Source organism: Microcebus murinus, chromosome 10 (assembly GCF_040939455.1).
Source record: "Microcebus murinus isolate Inina chromosome 10, M.murinus_Inina_mat1.0, whole genome shotgun sequence".
Classification (NCBI taxonomy): Eukaryota; Metazoa; Chordata; class Mammalia; order Primates; family Cheirogaleidae; genus Microcebus; species Microcebus murinus.
This window is the reverse complement of record NC_134113.1, coordinates 92,535,088-92,554,587: the sequence shown is the minus strand read 5'-3', so window position 1 is coordinate 92,554,587 and position 19,500 is coordinate 92,535,088.

Genomic DNA, 19,500 nt, shown 5'->3' with positions numbered 1-19,500 from the left:
ATGAGCTAAAGATATATAGACTACTCCTAGCTTAGTTCTGTAGGTACTCGTAGATATAATAGAATCTCCACAAAATTAAAAGAAATTTAAGTCTGCCAGAATTATGAAAAATGAAAGCGTTAGAATTTCCTATTTCTTTTAAGGATTTTCAGTAGAATCTTAAGCAAGACCTCAGATGCCATCAAGTCTGACATCCTCACATTATACATGAAAAAAGAGCAAAATCAGGAACTTCCTAAAAGTCACATTCTATGATTGGACTATAGTACCAGGTGCTCAAAATTACTTGACAGTGGAAGCAGTCTCTTGGCTGTTTTAGTTTTTTTTTTTCTTACTTCTTTTTTTAAATTTGAGACAGGGTCTTTCTCTGTTGCCCAGGGTAGAGTACAGTGGCATGATCATAACTTACTGCACCTCCTGGGCTCAAGGGTTCCTCCTGCCTCAGCCTCCTGAGCAGCTGGGACTACAGGCACGCATCATCACACCTAGCTAATTTTTGTATTTTTTTGCAGAGACAAGGTCTTGCTCAGGCTGGTCTTGAACTCCTCAAGCTATCCTTCTGCTTTGGCCTCCCAAAGTGCTAGGATTACAGGCATGAGCAATGGTGCCTGACCAGTCTCCTGGCTGTGAACCCAGAAAATACGAAGTGCATATTCATGGAAGAAAATTTACATTTTCATGTGTTTGTCATGGGAGCACACACTTATTCCCTAAAGATCACTGATAATTATGAAGTGAGATGGATCCATCTGTGAGAACTTCACAATCCACTATTTAGCAATTGAATTGAAGTATTCTCTAACTATTTATTAGATAGTTAGCAGTCATTTTATTAGTGCTAGGATATTTGGTTCTGCCACATACCTTATTTAAATTTTTAGGATACAGACACCTACCAGAATTATAAAACAGTAACCTGGATCATCTAAACAGAATAATTCTATATACTTGTAGAACTACTCTAGAGCTTTCATATATGTAGGCTTTAATGAACATAAGGATCTGAAGCTTTAGTATACTTAACAATCATTTGAAAATGTGTTAATAATGCAGATTCCTGCAATGTAAACCTCCAAAAACACAGTTAGCTTGAGGTGAAGAATGTCCTAAAAATCATTCCAGATATTTCATGTGGTTCATGGACGGCATTAGAACAATTTGTAGTAAGTGAAAACTGTGGAGATATCTTGGAAAGGTCAATGGAATAAATAGAAGTCTGATGATGTAATCAGGGGATTAAAAGAGTGCTTTACTGCCCTGAAGTTTAACTTCAAGTTCTGAAGCATGACTGTGACTGCTAGGAATCCATAATGGCCACATCAAAAATAATTAATTTAAGGTAAGATATTTCCTTCAAACAGATGCTTGCAAAATCCTATAAGCTGGAAAAGTATAAACTAGCTATAAATATCAACCAAAGAAGAGTCTTCACTTGTTTATATGTGCACAAAATATATTTATAAATCATTTTGCTTATATGAAGTATGGAGAGCAACAACCAACCACCTGAACAATTATCTTCTATCACAAAAGATCCTTATTATACAATCATTTTTGTGTATGTATATGTATATATATATGTGTGTGTGTGTGTTTGTGTGTATATATATATATATATATACATATATATATATCAAGAAAGTACACATTTGAAGAATTTTTATAGTTGTGCTAATGTATTCATTTGATCATCTAATCACCTAAATGACACCTGTCAGAATTCAGGAATAATATATCACTAAAAAATGGAGAGAGAGAGAGATTGCACACACACACACACACACACACAGTATAACATTAAAGCTAAAAATGTCAAAGAGTGAATGATTATAAGTAACTCTGAGATTTAGAATATAGTAATAGTAGTGGTAATATTGAGTAGATAAGGGTACAATAAAGACAGGTTCTTAACTAGATCACATATTGTTGACATTGAGCTTTGCCAGGTGAATAGTAGGAGTTGAGGTAGATAAGAAAATACAGTACAATAAAAACAGTCTTACTCTTAAACATGAGGAAGCACAATAGAGGCCAGAAGATGGCTAAAAAAAGATGTGATAAGAGAATAACTTTGTGAACAAAGGTCAAAATACAAGAATCAGCAAGTACTAATCATGAGCTAAGAGAATCCACTCCAACTTTTAAAAGGCTGACATCAGCAAAATGGTAGAGTAGGAAACTAGAGGAGCTGCTTCTTGCATGACACATTGCATTCAAAAATTACAGACCAGAATACCTCTGTGAACACTCTAGAGACTAGTTGGGAAGCTGTAGCACCAGCTCATTGTAAAACCAGAAGGAATCACAAAGGAAGGGGTAGCAAAATTTGTGACATTTGACATGCTCATTCATGTCCTTTCTCTATGCATCATACTGCGAAGCAAGCAGGAGGAAACTGTCCACATAAGGGCTCCTCCCTCCTCATGGAAATAAAAGAGTGGACTGTGTATCCAATGTTCTGACTTGTCTGGGGATTGCCTGAGGAAATGGTTTCTGTCTTGCCTGCCTCAGACTGGTGAGGGGACTTGTGGCACAGTTTGGAAGCTACTGAAAGCAGAGGCAAGGAGAACATCAGAATTGCAGTTTCATTGGCAGACACCAAGGAGAGCAGGACATGAGAAAAGATTTGAGAGGTCTCATTACCTCAAACTGGGTTGTTTGGTGAAAATTTTCCCTCATAAGGAAAGCATGCAAAGGCTAGGACAGGTCATTGTCTTTTCAAATGCCCAAATCCCAGAAAAAAAAATTCCAAGGCATACAAAGTAACAGAGAAACATGGCCCAATCAAAAGAACAAAATAAAACCTATTGTCAAGCAACAAAGACCTATGAGTTGCTTGGCAAAAAAAATTAAAAATTGTCACAAAGATGCTTAATAAACTAAAAAAGAACACAGAGAACTACAGGAAATTTTACAAATGAGGCATGAGCAAAATGAAGTTATATAAAAAAGACAGAAACTATTAAACCAATAGACAAATCTTGAGTGAAAAATACAATAACTAAACTGAAAAGCTTATTAGAATGATCAAAAGAAGGCTTAATCAAGCAGTAAAAGAATCAGCGAACTTGAAAACAGGCCTTTTGAAATATCATTGAATCAGAGGAGCAAAAATTTTAAAAATGGAGAAAAGCAAAGATAGCCTAAGGGACTTATCAGGCCCCATCAGACAGACCAATATAGACACTCTGGAAATCTCAGAAAGACATGAGAGAAAGAAAGAGGCAGAGAATTTATGTAAAGGAAAAATCCCCCAAACTTCCTAAATCTGAGGAAAGAAATGAATATACAGATTCAACAACCTAAAAGAACTCCAACTACAATAAATCTAAAGAGAATCACATCAAGATGCATTATAACTAAATTATCTGAAATCAGGGACTTTTAAGTAAGAACCTTGAAAACAACAAAATAAAAGTGATTCATCATATGAAATGAAGTTCTTAAAATAATTGGTGAATTTCTCAGCAGAAATTTTGCAGGCCAGAAGAGAGTAGGCTGATGTAAAGTGCTGAACAAACTGTCAAACAATAATACTGTATCTAGCAAAACTATCTTTCAAAAATGATCATGAAATTAAAACTTTCCCAGACACAAAAAAGCTAAGGGAGTTCATTATCATCAGATGTGGTCTACAAGGAATGGTAAAGTTGCAACAAAGGACAGTAGACTGCAAAATATAGCTGTAAGAAAATACAAAGTTCTTCAACAAGGTAAATATAGGAACACATATGTTAATCCTTACTTTTGTAACTTTGTTGCATAGATTTTAAGTGATAAAGCATATAGCAAAAAAGTATAATTTTATGTTAATGTGTATCCAATATATAAGGATATAATTTGTGACATCGATAACATAATGTGTTGGTGGAATAGAGCTACAAAGTAGAGTGTTTGCATATGATTGAAGTTGTTATCTGTTTAAAATAGAATGCTATAACATTAAGATACTTTAAGTAATTACAATGGTGAGCAAAAAGAAAATATGAATAGCATATAGAAAAAAGGAAATAAGAAGAGAAAGTATATAATTATCCCCCAAATCAATGAAATACAAAGGAAGTCAGTAAGAGAAGAAATGAGGAACACATAAAAGATATAAAAAAATAACAAAATGGTAAAGCAAATCTTTCCTTATCTAAGAATGAACATAGGCTAAAAATGAGGAAAAGTGTAAATATATTTTATGCCAATAGTAACCAGAGGAGAGTAAGGGTGACTACACTAATATCATAAAAAATAGACTTTAAGTTAAAAACTGCTACAAGAGAAAAAGAAGGACATCATATAGTGAAAAAAGGGTCAAGTCACCAATAACAATTATGAATATTTATGCACCAAACCTAAGAGCTTCTAAATATAAAAATAAGCTTTCAAAGAATTAAAGGGAGAAATGGACAACAACAAAATAATAGGAGGAGACTTTAATACCCTACATTTAATAGTTGACAGAGGAGCCAAACAGAAGGTCAGTAGGGAAACTGAGGACTTGAACAGCACGGTAGACCAATTGGACCTGACATGCCTATACAAAATATTCCAACCAACAACACCAGAATATACATTCTTTTCAAGTGTATATGGAATATTTTCCAGAATAGACCACATGTTAATGCACAAAACAAGTCTTAACAAATTCAAAAACTTTGAAATATTAAAAAGTGTCCTTTCCAATCACAATGGAGTGAACTAGAAACTATAACACAAGGGAAACCAGAAAATCAACAAATATGTGGAAATTAAACAACTCTTAAACAACCAGTGGATCAAGAAACAACTCACAATGGAAAGCAGAGAGTGCCTGAAACAAATGAAAATGAAAACACAACATACCAAAACTTGCGGATGCAATAAAAGCAATGCTAAGGAAATTTTATAGTTATAAATGCATAGACTAAAAAAGAAGAAAGATTTCAATCAACAACCTAACTTTATACTTTAAGAAACTAGAAAATAAGAACAAACCAAACTCAAATTTAGCAGGAGGAAAATAAAGATTACACTAGAGAAAAACAAACTAGAAAATAATAATAATAGAAAAAAAATCAACAAAATTGAGAGTTTTTTTTTGAAAAAGTCACCAAAATTGATAAACCCTTAGCTAGATTAACTATGAAAAAGAGATGACTTACATAGCTAAAATCAAAAATGAAAAAAGAGACATTACAGTTGATACTACAGAAATAAAAATGGTTCATAAGAGAATATTATGAACAATTGTATGCCGACAAAATGAATAACCTAAAAGAAATGTACAAATTCTTAGAAGCATACAACCTACCAAGACTGAATTATAAAGATATAGAAAATCTGAACAGATCAGTAATGAGCATAGAGATTGAAGAAATAATCAAAAGCCTCTCAAAAAACAAAGTCCTGCACCAGAAAGCTTTCTTGGACAATTTTACCAAACTCTAAAAAAAGAATTAACACCAATTCTCCTGAAACTCTTTCACAAAATTGAAGACATGAGAACTTCTCCAAGTTCATTCTATCAGGCAAAAATTACCCTGATACAATAGCCAGGCAAAGACTCTACAAAGAAAGAAAAGTATAAATAGTATAGATCAAAATCCCTGATAAATGTGGATGTAAAAATCCTTACCAAAATACAAGTAAACCAAATTCAATAGCACATTAAAAGGATTATATCCTATGACCAAGTGGGATTTACTCCTATAATATAAGGATGGTTCATCATGTGAAAGTCAATATAATATACCACATTAATAGGATAGGATAGAAATCACATGATCATCTCAGTTGATGCAGAAACATCATTTGACAAGATTAAACATCCTTTCATGATAAGGAAAAGAAGGTCATTCATGAACATAATGAATACATTTATAAAAAGCCTACTGATATCATCATACTCAATGTGAAAAGATGAGCTTTTTCACATAAAGAAAAGCTTAAAGCTTTTTCTTTAAGATTAGAAACAAGCCAAAGAGCCTACTTTCACCACACTAAACATAGTACTGAAAATCCTAGTGAAAACACTTAGGGAAGAAAAACAAATAAAATGCATGCACTTTGGAAATGAAGAAGCAAAATGTTCTCTGTTCACAGAGGACATAATCTTATATGTAGAAAACCATATAGAGTCCACACACAATAAAACTTATTAGAATTAATCAATGAATTCAGCAAAGTTGCAGGATACAAAACCAACATATAGAAATCAGTTGTTTATATTAACAGTTAGCAATATAAAAAGGATATTAAGAAAATAATTATATTTACAATATCATTAAAAATAATAAAATGCTTAAGAATAAATTTAACCAAGGAAATGAAAGACTTGTACACTGAAAACTACAAAACATTGCTGAATGAAATTAAAGCAGACACTAATAAGTAAAAGATATCTCATGTTAATGGATGAAGGACATAATATTGTTAAGATGTTCATCCTATCCAAGGTTATCTACTGATTCAGTGCAATCGCTATCAAAATCCTATGGAATCTTTTGAAGAAGTAAAAAAAAAATCCTAAAATTCATGTGGGCTCTCAAGAGACTCTGAATATTTAGTCAAAACAATTTTGAAAAAGAACAAAGTTGAAGGACTTACATTTCCTGATTTTCAAACATATTACATATCTATAGTAATCAAAACAATGTGGAACTGGCAGAAAGACGGAAAAATAGATCAACTGAATAGAATATAGAGCCCATAAATAAATTTTTATGTATGTGGTAAAATGATCTTCGACAAGCATTCTAAGACAACTCAATGAAGAAAAGCAGTCTTTTTGACAAATTGTACCGGAAAAACTAGATGGCTACATGCAAAAGAATAAATTTAGACACTTATACCTTATTAAAAAAATAACTCAAATTGACTAAAGACCTAAACATAACACCTAAAATTATAACATTCCTATAACAAAACACATAGAGAAAATTTCATGACATTGTACTTGGCAATGATTTCTTCGATAAGACACCAAAAGCACAGGCAACAAAAGCAAAAATAGACAAAACAGAGTCTTAAAAATTTTCATGTAACAAAGGACACAATAAACAGAGTGAAAAGGAAAACTATGGAATAGGATAAAAGATTTGTAGGTCATATATCTGATAAGAGATTAATATCCAGAATATATAAAGACTCTTACAACTTAACAAAAATCAAATAACCCAATAGAAAAACAGGCATAGGACTTGAATAAACATTTCTCCAAAGATAACATACAGATGGCCAACACGCATATGAAAAGTTGCTCAATATCACTAATCACTGTAAAATTTCAAATCAATACCAAAATGAAAAAAGACTTCTAATTTCCAGTTCCCTATGTAAGGGGCTTGGAAGCTGCACTTCATCCTAACAAGTAGAAAAATGAACAGAGAAAAAATCAACAACTCTTCTAGGATATGGAGGAAAAGTGAGGAAACAGGGCGAACCATCGTCCCCAGGATTGTAGAAACAGACAAATACAGAGACTCAGCAGAAGAAACCACCATGGCAGCCAGTGCCACAATAGGAAAACCTAAACTATGATGGGGTGCTGGAGGCTCAGTGTGGACAGTTTTGAGAGTTAAAAACTCCAGGCACCCAGGCATAAGGCGATCCCCACAGTTTTGTGAGGTTTCCCTCCAGGAGCTTCACCACCAGCCTCATGCGTCAGAAAAAAAAAATCCTCCTATGCTTCCAGCAAGAGGAGAAGAAAAGGAATAATTTTAAAATATGCCAGAGCACTCTGTTCTTTTTAACAAGGTATTCCCTCAGAAGAAACAAGTAAACCAGGACTTAATCTATGGGGGTATTATTAGAGCCTAACTGGCTTGGAAGAAGAGTAATATCAAATACAGTCAGCTCTAGCCTTCCACACGGGAGAAGGAAAAACTCCGCTTCAGTCTACTCTACCCTTAAATGTTGGTGAAAGGAAATGCACAACTGCAGCCTGTACTAGCCATCCTCTATCACCTAAGGGGAGAGAGAAAAAAATTAGAAAACGCTTGTGAATTTCACAGTCCAGAGTCATAGCCCCACTAAAGAATCGAGATCTAATCACACTTCCCCTCTCCTCACACCTCACCATCACATTACAAAGGTCTAATTATAGCAGCTCCTTTTTTCTTGGTATATCAAGCCTGGCTATCGAGAAAGAAATTACAAGGTATTTCAAAAGATAAAAAGTAAAATTTGGAGAAACAAACAGAGCAAGCCTCAGAACCAGACACGGAAGAGATGTTAGAATTAAAACCACAATGATGTATCATCGCAAACCTACTAGGATGGCTACTGTCGACAAAACAAAACATAAATGCTGGTAAGGATGTGAAGAATTTGGAACCCTTGTGCATTATTGGTGGGATTATAAATGGTATTATCACTATGGAAAATAGTATGAAGGTTTCTCAAAAAAGCTAAACATAGAACCACATGATCCAATAATCTCACTTCTGGATATTTATATTAAAAATTGAGAGTGGGGTCTCTGCTTTGGTTTGAATGTGCTCTCTTCAAATTCATGCTGAAGCTTAATCCATATTTCAGTAGTATTAGGAAGTAAGGTCTGGCCGGGCACGGTGGCTCACGCCTGTAATCCTAGCACTCTGGGAAACCGAGGCAGGCAGATCGCTCAAGGTCAGGAGTTCGAAACCAGCCTGAGCAAGAGCGAGACCCCATCTCTACTAAAAATAGAAAGAAATTAATTAACCAACTAAAAATATATTTACAAAAAAAAAATTAGCTGGGCATGGTGGTGCATGCCTTTAGTCCCAGCTGCTTGGTAGGCTGAGGCAGAAGGATTGCTTGAGCCCAGGAGTTTGAGGTTGCTGTGAGCCAGGCTGATGCCACGGCACTCTAGCCTGGGCAACAAAGTGAGACTCTGTCTCAAAAAAAAAAGTAAGGCCTTTTGTGAACTGATTAACTCATGAGGGCTCCATCCTTGTGAATAAATCAGTAATCTTACATAAGGACTGAAGGGAACTAGCTAGACCCTTTTTATCCTTCTGCCTTCCACCTTAGAAGGACACAGCACTCATCTCTTGTCCTTTTTGCCTCTTCCACCATGTAAAAATGCAGCAAAAAGATCCTTATTATGTACAAAATGCCAGTGCCTTGATCTTGAACTTTCCACATTACAGATCTATAAGAAATAAATTTCTGTTCTTTGTAAATTGCCCAGTCTCGGGTATTTTGTTATAACAGCACAAATGGACTAAGCCAGTTTCAAAGAGATATTCGCACACCCATGTTCATAGCAGTACTATTCACAAAAGCCAAAAGATAAAAATGTCACAAGTGTCTATCAGCAGGAGTAGGGCTAAAACCTGGTATATGCATACAAGAAAACATGGAAATTTATCCAGCCTAAAAAAGGAAGGAAATCCTGACTCATGCTAGAACATGGAGGAAACTTGAGAACATTATGCCAAGTGAAATAAGCTAATTACAAGAAGACAAATACTGTATGATTAAACTTATATGAAGTTCCTAGAGGAGTCAAATTCATAGAGACAAAATATAGAATGGTGGCTACCAGGGTCTGGGAGAAGGGGGCAGGTAGGGGCATTGTTTAAAGTGTACATAGATGCAAGTTTGCAAGATGAAAAGAGATCTGGAGAGCTGTTTTAAAACAATGTCAATATACTTAATACAGGTAAACTGTACATTTAAAAATGGTTAAGCTGATACATTTTATGTTAAATGTTTTTAACACAATAAAAAAGGAAAGAAAAGTTTTGTAACTAGGGAAGAGCTAATGTTCAAGGATGACAAATAAGGGAAGAGAGGCCTAGGGTCTGAAAGGGTGGAAGATGCAAGGACAGTGTTTTCAATAAAATATCTTCTCTCTCCTCACCCACAGAATTGGAAAATGGTAAATCATTGGAGAAATTCAGTAAGACAATGAAGATGGGAGAGTGAGTAAAAGCCTCTAAGGATTAAAGAGTGTGTAGCAGTACCACTCCACTGTGTCCTACTTCATCTGTCATTGACACATGAGCTTGTGTGAACCATAACCAGCTCACTCAAATATAGAACCATAAACAAAATTATTCTTGCTAAATTTAAACAATTAAAAATACTTATTGATGTCTAAGAACTTTTTAAAATATTAAAAGGACCAGATGTGGTTTCCAGTAATTAAAGTAGATAAATTCCAACCACAGAAGGAACTCATCATTTGGCTATGGGTTATCTCTTTGCTAGGCCTTTTCAATCATTAGAGTCCAGTTGTACCAAGTAAGCTTCATTTTTTTAAGTCTTAATTCTTCAGTGTTCTATAAAAATAGGTACCTTGTATGCTTGTGTCTGTGTTTCTATAGATTTTGCACACAAAACATATTTATAATATATTTGAATGTGGTAATATCAATTTATTCCTATTTCTGCTATGAAATGGAAATTTTCCCTTGAACTGTGACTATTTTTATAATGCCAGAGAATTAATGATTACATGAAAGTATGTGGAAAATGTATAATTGAAGAAAAAATGAGTATGTGATGTACTTATTGTGCTTATGCTATGCTTCACATTTGCACTGGGATGTAGATCTGGGATGTACAACCACCTGTACCAGTTGGTTAGGGCTTCCATATGGACTGCCACAGACTGGGTGGCTTGAAGAATACAAGTGGATTTTCTCAACAGTTCTAGAGTCTGGAATCTGAGATCAGAGTGTTGGCAGAGTCAGTTTCTTTTGAGCCCTCTCACTTTGGATTGTACATGGCCATCTTCTATCTTCACATACTCTTCCCTTTGTATGTGTCTGTGTACTAATCTCTTCTTAAAACAATGCCACTATATTGGATTAAGGCTAACTCTAATGACATGTTTTAACTTAATTACCTCTTAAAAGACCCCATCTCTACCACAGACACAGTCTGAGGCAGTGGACGTTAGAATTTCAACCTATGATTTGGGGGTCAATTCAGTTCATAACATTTCCTAATGAATTTTCCACATTTAATCCAGGCTAATGGTTATATTTGTCTGCAAAACATGACTTTGCATGTATAGTTTGGCATTATAACTGAATTTATAGTTAATACAAGCAGATCATACAACAAATTTCATGACTTCTGAAACCTGAACCCACTGGTTAATACAAAACATCAAATACAAACTCTTTCGAATACTTAAGTGCACTTTCTAAAACTTGTTCCACAATAGATTATATCAATATTCACAAGATTTTCAAAATTATGGTGAGAAAAAGATACTGCATAAAAGTTTTTGATGTTCAAAGTTCAGAAATTTCCACTGCAAACAAAATTAGGTCAGTTGCATAGGAAATACTTACCACAAAACTCTCCACAGAAACAAATGTTTATAAGCTACGGTAAATTACCACATCAACTGTCAGTATGTGATAGTTAAGTATCACATACTTTGTTAAGTGTCAGTACGCCCTTTCCTACTTACTTATTCTATCACCTTGGACAAGATATTTAAAGTCTTTAAATTTTTTTCTTAATCAGAATAATTTTGAGGTAATACTGCCCAGTGGAGACAGAGACAATATATGTAGTAGGCTTAAGAGAGCTTTGCTAACTCCTGGTAAGCTCAATATATTTTAGCTACATTATTTTAGACAGTCACTGTAAAATAAAAAATAAATTATGTGTACAAAGTAGAGTGGCACCCGTTAGTCATTCAAAAATGTTATTTATTTTAAGTAATTTGTGAAGTAGTGTGGAAAGTTATTATTCCAAATATTAGATTTTTGACCTGGAAAATGTTCTTACTTTCAATTTTGCACAGGAAGCACTAAAATTTATCACAGGGAATAAGGTCTGGTCTGAGCTATCAAGAACTTGATTTCTATCTGTATGATATAGAGTCAGGTATCTAAATAGACACATTACTTTGGCCACTAAAGCTCCTACCTTCTCCTGAAACCTGCTCCCTGGAGACAGCGTCCATTGAGTACCATTCCATGAACTCCTAATTCCCTCCATCTACTCTTTTTTTCTTTTTGAGACAGAGTCTCACTTTGTTGTCCAGGCTAGAGTGAGTGCCGTGGCGTCAGCCTAGCTCACAGCAACCTCAAATTCCTGGGCTTGAGTGATCCTTCTGCCTCAGCCTCCCAAGTAGCTGGGACTACAGGCATGCGCCACCATGCCTGGCTAATTTTTTTATATATATATATATATATCAGTTGGCCAATTAATTTCTTTCTATTTATAGTAGAGACGGGGTCTCGCTCTTGCTCAGGCTGGTTTTGAACTCCTCCTGACCTTGAGCAATCCGCCCGCCTCGGCCTCCCAAGAGCTAGGATTACAGGCGTGAGCCACAGCGCCCGGCCCCCTCCACCTACTCTTGAAGTGAATTTTTCTTCTTCCACCCACCAGCTACACCAGAGGCAGGAGGCAAGTACCCAGCTAACCAACTATTCTCACCTAATCCACTTTCCTAAAAATATTGCTTTCCAAATCAGGGAATTTCATTCCCATGTTTCAGTCACTTTCAAAGTCAGTCAGCTGCTCCTTAGGAAGACAAATTCCTTGGTTTTTAAAGAAGTCTGGGTAGAGATTCTTACATCTGTCCCAGGTCAGTGATCTTAGGCCTTCTTTGACCTGAGTTTCCGCAGTCCAACCTCCAGGGCATTGGTGGTTGGGGGGGGTGGGGGGTGATGAGGTAACCTGAAAACATAGCTGTCTGCTCCTGGGGTGGGTTTCCCCCTTTATACTGTGCTGTACTCTTTTCCTTACTGAAAGCAAATGTATAATGGTCTCCCCACCATGCTGAGAGGTGATTCTCCCATGAACTGTAGGAACTGGCCCTTTTTACCAACCTGGCAGTGAGTATTTCTGTCTGCATGCCAGGACTAGAAGTTTCTGGAAGGTCATGCCACTAGCTGTGAAGGCCTCACCTGGGAGATTCTTAGAAATGTAGACTCTCAGACCCAGTGAATACAAATCTGTAGTTTAACAGGATCTCCAGGTGATTCACATGTGTATCAAAGTTTTAGGAACACTGATGTGAATGGCACACTTCCCTGATCAATTATTTTCAGGTTTTCGTTCCAAGGTCCCCCTGGCTGCCTACATGGCTGCATGGGTTAAGGAAGGGAAGAAGGAGATGAATATTGGTGTTGGTCCTTAAGAGTTTGTATTTGATGTTTATTCACATATTTGAAGGTATTTATAGAGAGAGAAATGGAGTACTTATTCCTAGAGTGAAATTTCTTTTGGAGACACTCCAAAAATCCATATTTTCATATCTTCAAGTTAATTTACCAACAATCCCCAACGGAGGGCGCTGCAATATTTTCTGTCCACACAATTCCTACATACTGAAGCCAGAAAGTTAAAGTTATTGGTAAAATGTTTAAATCCACATTATTTCACTTGATGTACCAATTGATGCACATTTTCCAGGAATTATTTTGTTGGCTTTATAGGTGAGTAAGGGCAAGACTGAACTTTTGTTTCCTAACTACAAAGTCTAGGCTCCTTTTACAACCTACAGTACCACTGGTTGCTGTTATCATTCCAGAAATACCAAGACATATGCAGAAAGAAGATCTAAAGCAAAGTATAGCCTAAGGCTGGGCCTGATACTTAAAAGGGTAGCTCTGCTCTTGGTTAAGTAGTCTGGCTAAATTCTAGTACTATGTTTCCCCGAAAATAAGACAGGGTCTTATATTTATTTTTCCTCAAGAAGACATCCTAGGGCTTATTTTCAGGTGATGCGTTATTTTTTTTAGTACGGTACAACAATCTACATTTATTCAAATATAGTTAGGTCGTCTTCTTCTGGAACATCATCATAACTCTCCAAACCCCAAATTGCATCCTCAATTTCTTGTGACTCTATTTCCTTTAAAACCATTGGCCCCAATCTCTCATGTCAAGCAATAGAGCTCTCATTAAATGAGCAACTCTTATCCATGTGACCTGCTCGGAGTGCATAGGTAACAACACTGTTAATGATTTTATCCCATGAATTCTTCACCCAAATCACGACCTCTTACAGGCTCCCCTTCACAAAGTTTCCAGGTTGATTTCTTATCATTCTATTTTCAATGTAGTCATTAATTTCCATGTGCAAATGGTCTTTGAATGTGCAAATGGCTTATTTATTGCACTATCAAGAGTCTGCAGATAGGCAGTCATCCCTGCAGGAATCTTTATTTGATCTATTCTTCTCTCTGCAAGGAAGTTCTTCATGTCTTTAGCACAGTGAGTGCTGGCTGAATCCCAGACTAGCAGACCTCTTTGGCCACCTCGCAAAACAAGTGGCAGCATTAAATCAAGCCACTTCCTTATAACTGCTTGTGTGCACCAGGCTTTTTTGGTTTCAAGAGCATAAATCTTGGAAACATGTTCAATCTTATCTTTCTTGCCCTTAGTGATGATAAGAGGTGTGACTTTGTTTCCATCCAGATGAATTGCCAAAATACAGGTAACATGTGAACTCTTGTGACCAGTGGAGGGAACATAGATTGAGCAGGCACCCCTCTGTTCAATTGTCATTTGGGCTCCTTGACCCATAAACACTGCAGTTTCATCCATAGCAATGAGGACTGAACTCTGATCTTTTTCTTTTGCTAAAAACTCTTTCCTAAGGAGGCCAGCTGGGTTAGGCTGACAAATGGTAAATTCCTACTAAGTGGCTTTTGTTAACCAAATAAAGCAGTGGTTTACTTCCCAACCTGATTCTGGTATGGCATTAACATCACTTAAAAGATAGGAAGCCCCTGTCTTAACTCAAGCATCCTAGCAGATGCCTATCATAAATTTAAAATATCTTAACTCAAGCATCCTAGCAGGCGCCTATTGTAAATTTAAAATATCCTCCTGTCTGGACCTCCCAGAGTGCTCATACCCTTATCTTAAAGTAAGCATATCCTTTCTGGTCTTCTAGATAAAGTCTAACTCTCTCAGCCAATTGCCAGCCAAAGAATCTTTAAACCCACCTATAACCTGTAAGCCCCCTCTTCGAGATGTCCCACCTTTTGAGGCCAAACCAATGTATGCCTCTCATGTATTGATTTGTGACTTTGCCTGTAACCCCTGTCTCTCTGAAAATGCATAAAACTGAACTGTAACCCAGACACAGCGAGTCCACTTGCCCAAGGCCTCTTGGCAGTGGCTCCGGGTCATGGTCCTCAAATTTGGCTCAGAATAAATCTCTTTAAAATCATTTTACAGAGTTTGGCTTTTTTCTGTTGACAGCAATCATGTTGCAAAGTTGGTATTTAGAAAAGTCGATGCCATCAACAAAGGACTTGAATGCAAGTGCTCGTTTAGTAACTTCAGCATGTTCCAACTTAAACAGTGTTGTTGATTTTCTTAGAGACAGTTCATGTCACTGAAGGAAGCCATCCAGCCAGTGTTGTGATGCTTTGAAATCTTCTGGGGATATTTCTAATTATGGTGCCATTGCAAGGGCAAATCTTTGAATATCAGCCCTGCGCACAACCAAAGCCTTCGCTCTCCTGTCAGCAATCAATTCACCGATCACGTCTTCCAGCTCAGGAAATAAAGGTTGCCGACCTGAACCACACTTGCGCCTCTTAGCGTTTCCTCTATCCACATGTAGACTGAGGTTATCGTATTCTGCCCGCCCTTTTCGGACCATTTGGATATCCAACTTCTTCTCTTTGCAGAAAGCCATTAGATTCTTGCCCTTGGAGACCTCCACAATTTCCTTCTTGTATTCAACAGACTAGCTCTTTCTTTTTGCACTCATCTTGTCTGGGGGTACAGATACTCAGGAAAAGCGGAAATAGGCCAGCAAAGCTGATGTGTAAGGGCTGGCTTATTTATCAGAGCTCCAGGGAGCACTGGGTCCAATCTGCACAGTGGAGCAGAAATGATCTCTCTGGACTCAGTAGGAGACTGCTTATCCCCTGGTGTTTGTGGGGGATGAGAGAGGGCCACAGTGCTGAGTAAAATGGCAGCCACAGCTTTCCTTCGTCCCCTTGGGGACACACAATACCTAAAGCAGAGCGTCTTGCTCCTCACTTCACTGAGGAGACTTTCCCTTCAAAGCCTCAGCTTGCAGCACCCACAGGATGGCCGGGACCTGACAGGGGGAGCCGACCTTGTTGGTGAGGCTGCCAGCACCTTTCCCATCACCTCTGGGACAGTAGATGTCACGATGGGGTAGATGAGAATGGCTGCTCCTCTTCTTTACTGCTCCACGAGGAAATGCATGGGTTGTGCGGATACACTGTGTAGCGCCCATCACTAGGTCTTATTTTCGGGGTAGGGCTTATATTGCGTGAGTGCTTACAAATCCTGCTAGGGCTTATTTTATGGGAGGGCTTATTTTAGGGAAACACAGTAGATTAAACCAGTATTTATTGTGTTGCTTTGCTAAGGGTCTTTTATCTGCTTGCAACACAAAATGCAATCCATATTGTTTATATTTTGAAAACTTAAGTACTATATTCTGTTAAGTCTTTTATTAAAAATTTTGAAAGTGAGTTAATATCAAGGTACCTTTAAACAAGTTTGTATACATGCATATGATGATCAGGACAACTAAATTCCCCTCAGCTTGACTAAACTTTAAATAGATTTCTTTGTGACTATAGCTCTTCGACCTCTCTTAGAGCATTTACTTTAGAAAACTAGCCATTGTAAGTTCTTTCTCTCTTCCCATTGAGATTTAAGTCTTTCTGTAGCCTCTTACCAGTTTTACAACCCAGGAATATATTTCTTGAGGACCTTGGAGCCATCTCATTAAAATATAATCAGCAAGATACTTTCCCTGTCTCCCCATCTTTGTGGGAGGGTAGGAGTCTAATCATATGGACCCACCTCCCCTTCACACCCCAGGGGTGCTTACAAACTCTTCTGCCTTTTGTTTAGCAGAGTCAATCTCTCTCCCCTGTTGGAATAGTCCTGATCCCTACTGCAACAATCTTGCATAAAGTCTTCCTTGCCTATTTAACTCTTCCCAGTGCAATTTTTCTTTGATAATGGCCTGCCATGACATAAATAACAATCCCCATATTGTATTAGCTCCTGACACTCTTTATGGCTCATTATTAGAAAACAATAAATAGGAAATTTAGATATTTTTCCCTCTACTTGAAACTGCAGAAGAACCCTATAAACAAAGTAGCCCCTGTTCAATGTCTTCCCCAAAGCAGCACATTATTCTACTTTCCTTCTTATTTCAAGGGCCACAGTTTCTCATTTGCTCATTTTTTTATCTGTTTTCCTCTAAATGTCAGAGTACTTTAAGATTTTATTTTAGGCTTTCTTCACTTCTGTATTTACACATTCATCCTAGACTAACAGTTATTGTGGGTTCCACCATTACCCTTCTACAAACCATTTCCACCCAGCAGCCAGAGTTATCGTCCGAACTATAAAAATGAAAAAAGCATGTTCCTCCACTTAAAACCCTTCAATAGCTCCCTACTGCAGTTAGAGAAAAAAATACCCAAATCCCCGCCACTGTTTTACCATATCCAATAGGATCCTGCACCTTTATGTGTCTCCAACCTCAACTCTGGGCACTTATCCTTCTCCACCCTGCTGCCATGCTGATCACAGTAGAGACACTGTTCCTAGCACAGGCCGGTTTTTCCTTCCTTGGGCCCTTTGTTCCTGTTAGTCCCAAGGTTAGGAATCCTCATTCTTCAGATCTTCACATTCTCAAAGCAGCTTTCCCTGAGGATTCACTCTAAGTAGCTTCCCAGATACTCCATCTCATCAGCCTTCATAATGCTCACCTCCGTCTGAAATTACCTTCACTTTATTGCCTATTTATCCATTACCTCTCTCAAACCTGCTAACATGAGAGGTCTAAGACAGCAAACACTTTTCTTCACAGCCCTTTAGTGCCCAGAGTCTAGAAGACACACAATAAATACTCACTGAATAAAGACTGCATGCATTTCCAAGCAATGCAATGATGACACTGTCTGCTGAGATCAGGTAGTACTTTGTCCTGTGAATGTTTGATATATTTCAGTTTAGTAGTACAATTCTTATAGTTATCTAGATTTTGTTAACAAGAGTGATTTTACTAGTGATCCATGTTGTTACACAGAGAGAGTTTTGCTTTGCAAAAGCTCCACAGTTTCCAGGGAAATCCACTCTCCCTTAATTTATTTGAAACCTGCTGTACTAGACTGAAACTAAAGAAAAATGTACAACTCCATTTGTGGTATTGTTGGTGAATCACATTGTAATGGCGAATATATATGCTTTACAGTCAGATAGACCTAGGTTTGGTCCACAGCCCTACCACAGTTATCTATGTAATAATGAGAAGGTTATTAAACTTATTGTGTCAAGCCTCAATTTCTCTTTAATGAAATGGGAATCATGTGAAAATTAAATGAGAGATAAGAATATTATGATGGCACTAAATGAAGTACTGTTACATTTCAATATGTAAAAAAATACTTGTATTAGGCCGGGCGCGGTGGCTCACGCCTGTAATCCTAGCACTCTGGGAGGCCGAGGCGGGCGGATCGCTCGAGGTCAGGAGTTCAAAACCAGCCTGAGCAAGAGTGAGACCCCGTCTCTACTATAAATAGAAAGAAAATAATTGGCCATCTGATATATATAGAAAAAATTAGCCGGGCATGGTGGCGCATGCCTGTAGTCCTAGCTACTGGGGAGGCTGAGGCAGGAGGATTGCTTGAGGCCAGGAGTTTGAGGTTGCTGTGAGCAAGGCTGACGCCACGGCACTCACTCTAGACTGGGCAACAAAGTGAGACTCTGTCTCAAAAAAAAAAAAAAAAATACTTGTATTATCCTCAATCTATCAGAGGCTGATATTTTTGTAAAATACAATAAAAATAATTACTATAGAAATGAATTTTTAAAAAATGTACAAAATACAAGTACATTTTAAAATTAGATTCCACAGTCACAAAATTATATGTCAATTAATATAGTCAGAATAAGCATAAAATAGGAAAAAAGAAAGAATTATAAGAAATTTGTACTTATAGATAACTATCATAGAAAATTACTATTACATTTTGAACTTTGCCATTCTAAAATTGAAACTGAATGTCAGCAACATGACTGACTAGAGACACCTAGTGCTCTAGTCCAAGAAATAACCAAGGCAATGAATAAACAGCTAAGATTTGACTGGAGTATTGAAGGGAGAACATTGTCATGCAGTAGTGTAGTTTCTTCAGCTGTAATCCACATTACTTGGAGTTTCTCAGTGGCCTCAGCTGCAAGGGTCTGTGTTGATAGTGATGCAGCTTTGCTGGAGTGCAGATACACCTGTGGTGACTGGAAGTCCAAGAGGGCAGCATGGAGACACCTGTCTTCAGCAATTTTATGTCTGCCATCTGAATTTCATCTGCCCAGAGTCAGGAGGGACTTCCCATTGTGGAGAAAAAGTAAGCAGAAGATCTTCACCAGCCCCCATTGCCACTACAAACAGCTATAGTCCTTAACACAGGAGAATCACAAGTCCTCATAAGCCCTGAGCCCAGTTTGGAGAGCTTCCAGGAATTCATACAGCTGCACTGCCCAGATTAGGAACACAAGGTGTGCACTCCTCACCCCTACCCACTGCCTGTGAACCATGCTGCTGCAGTACAA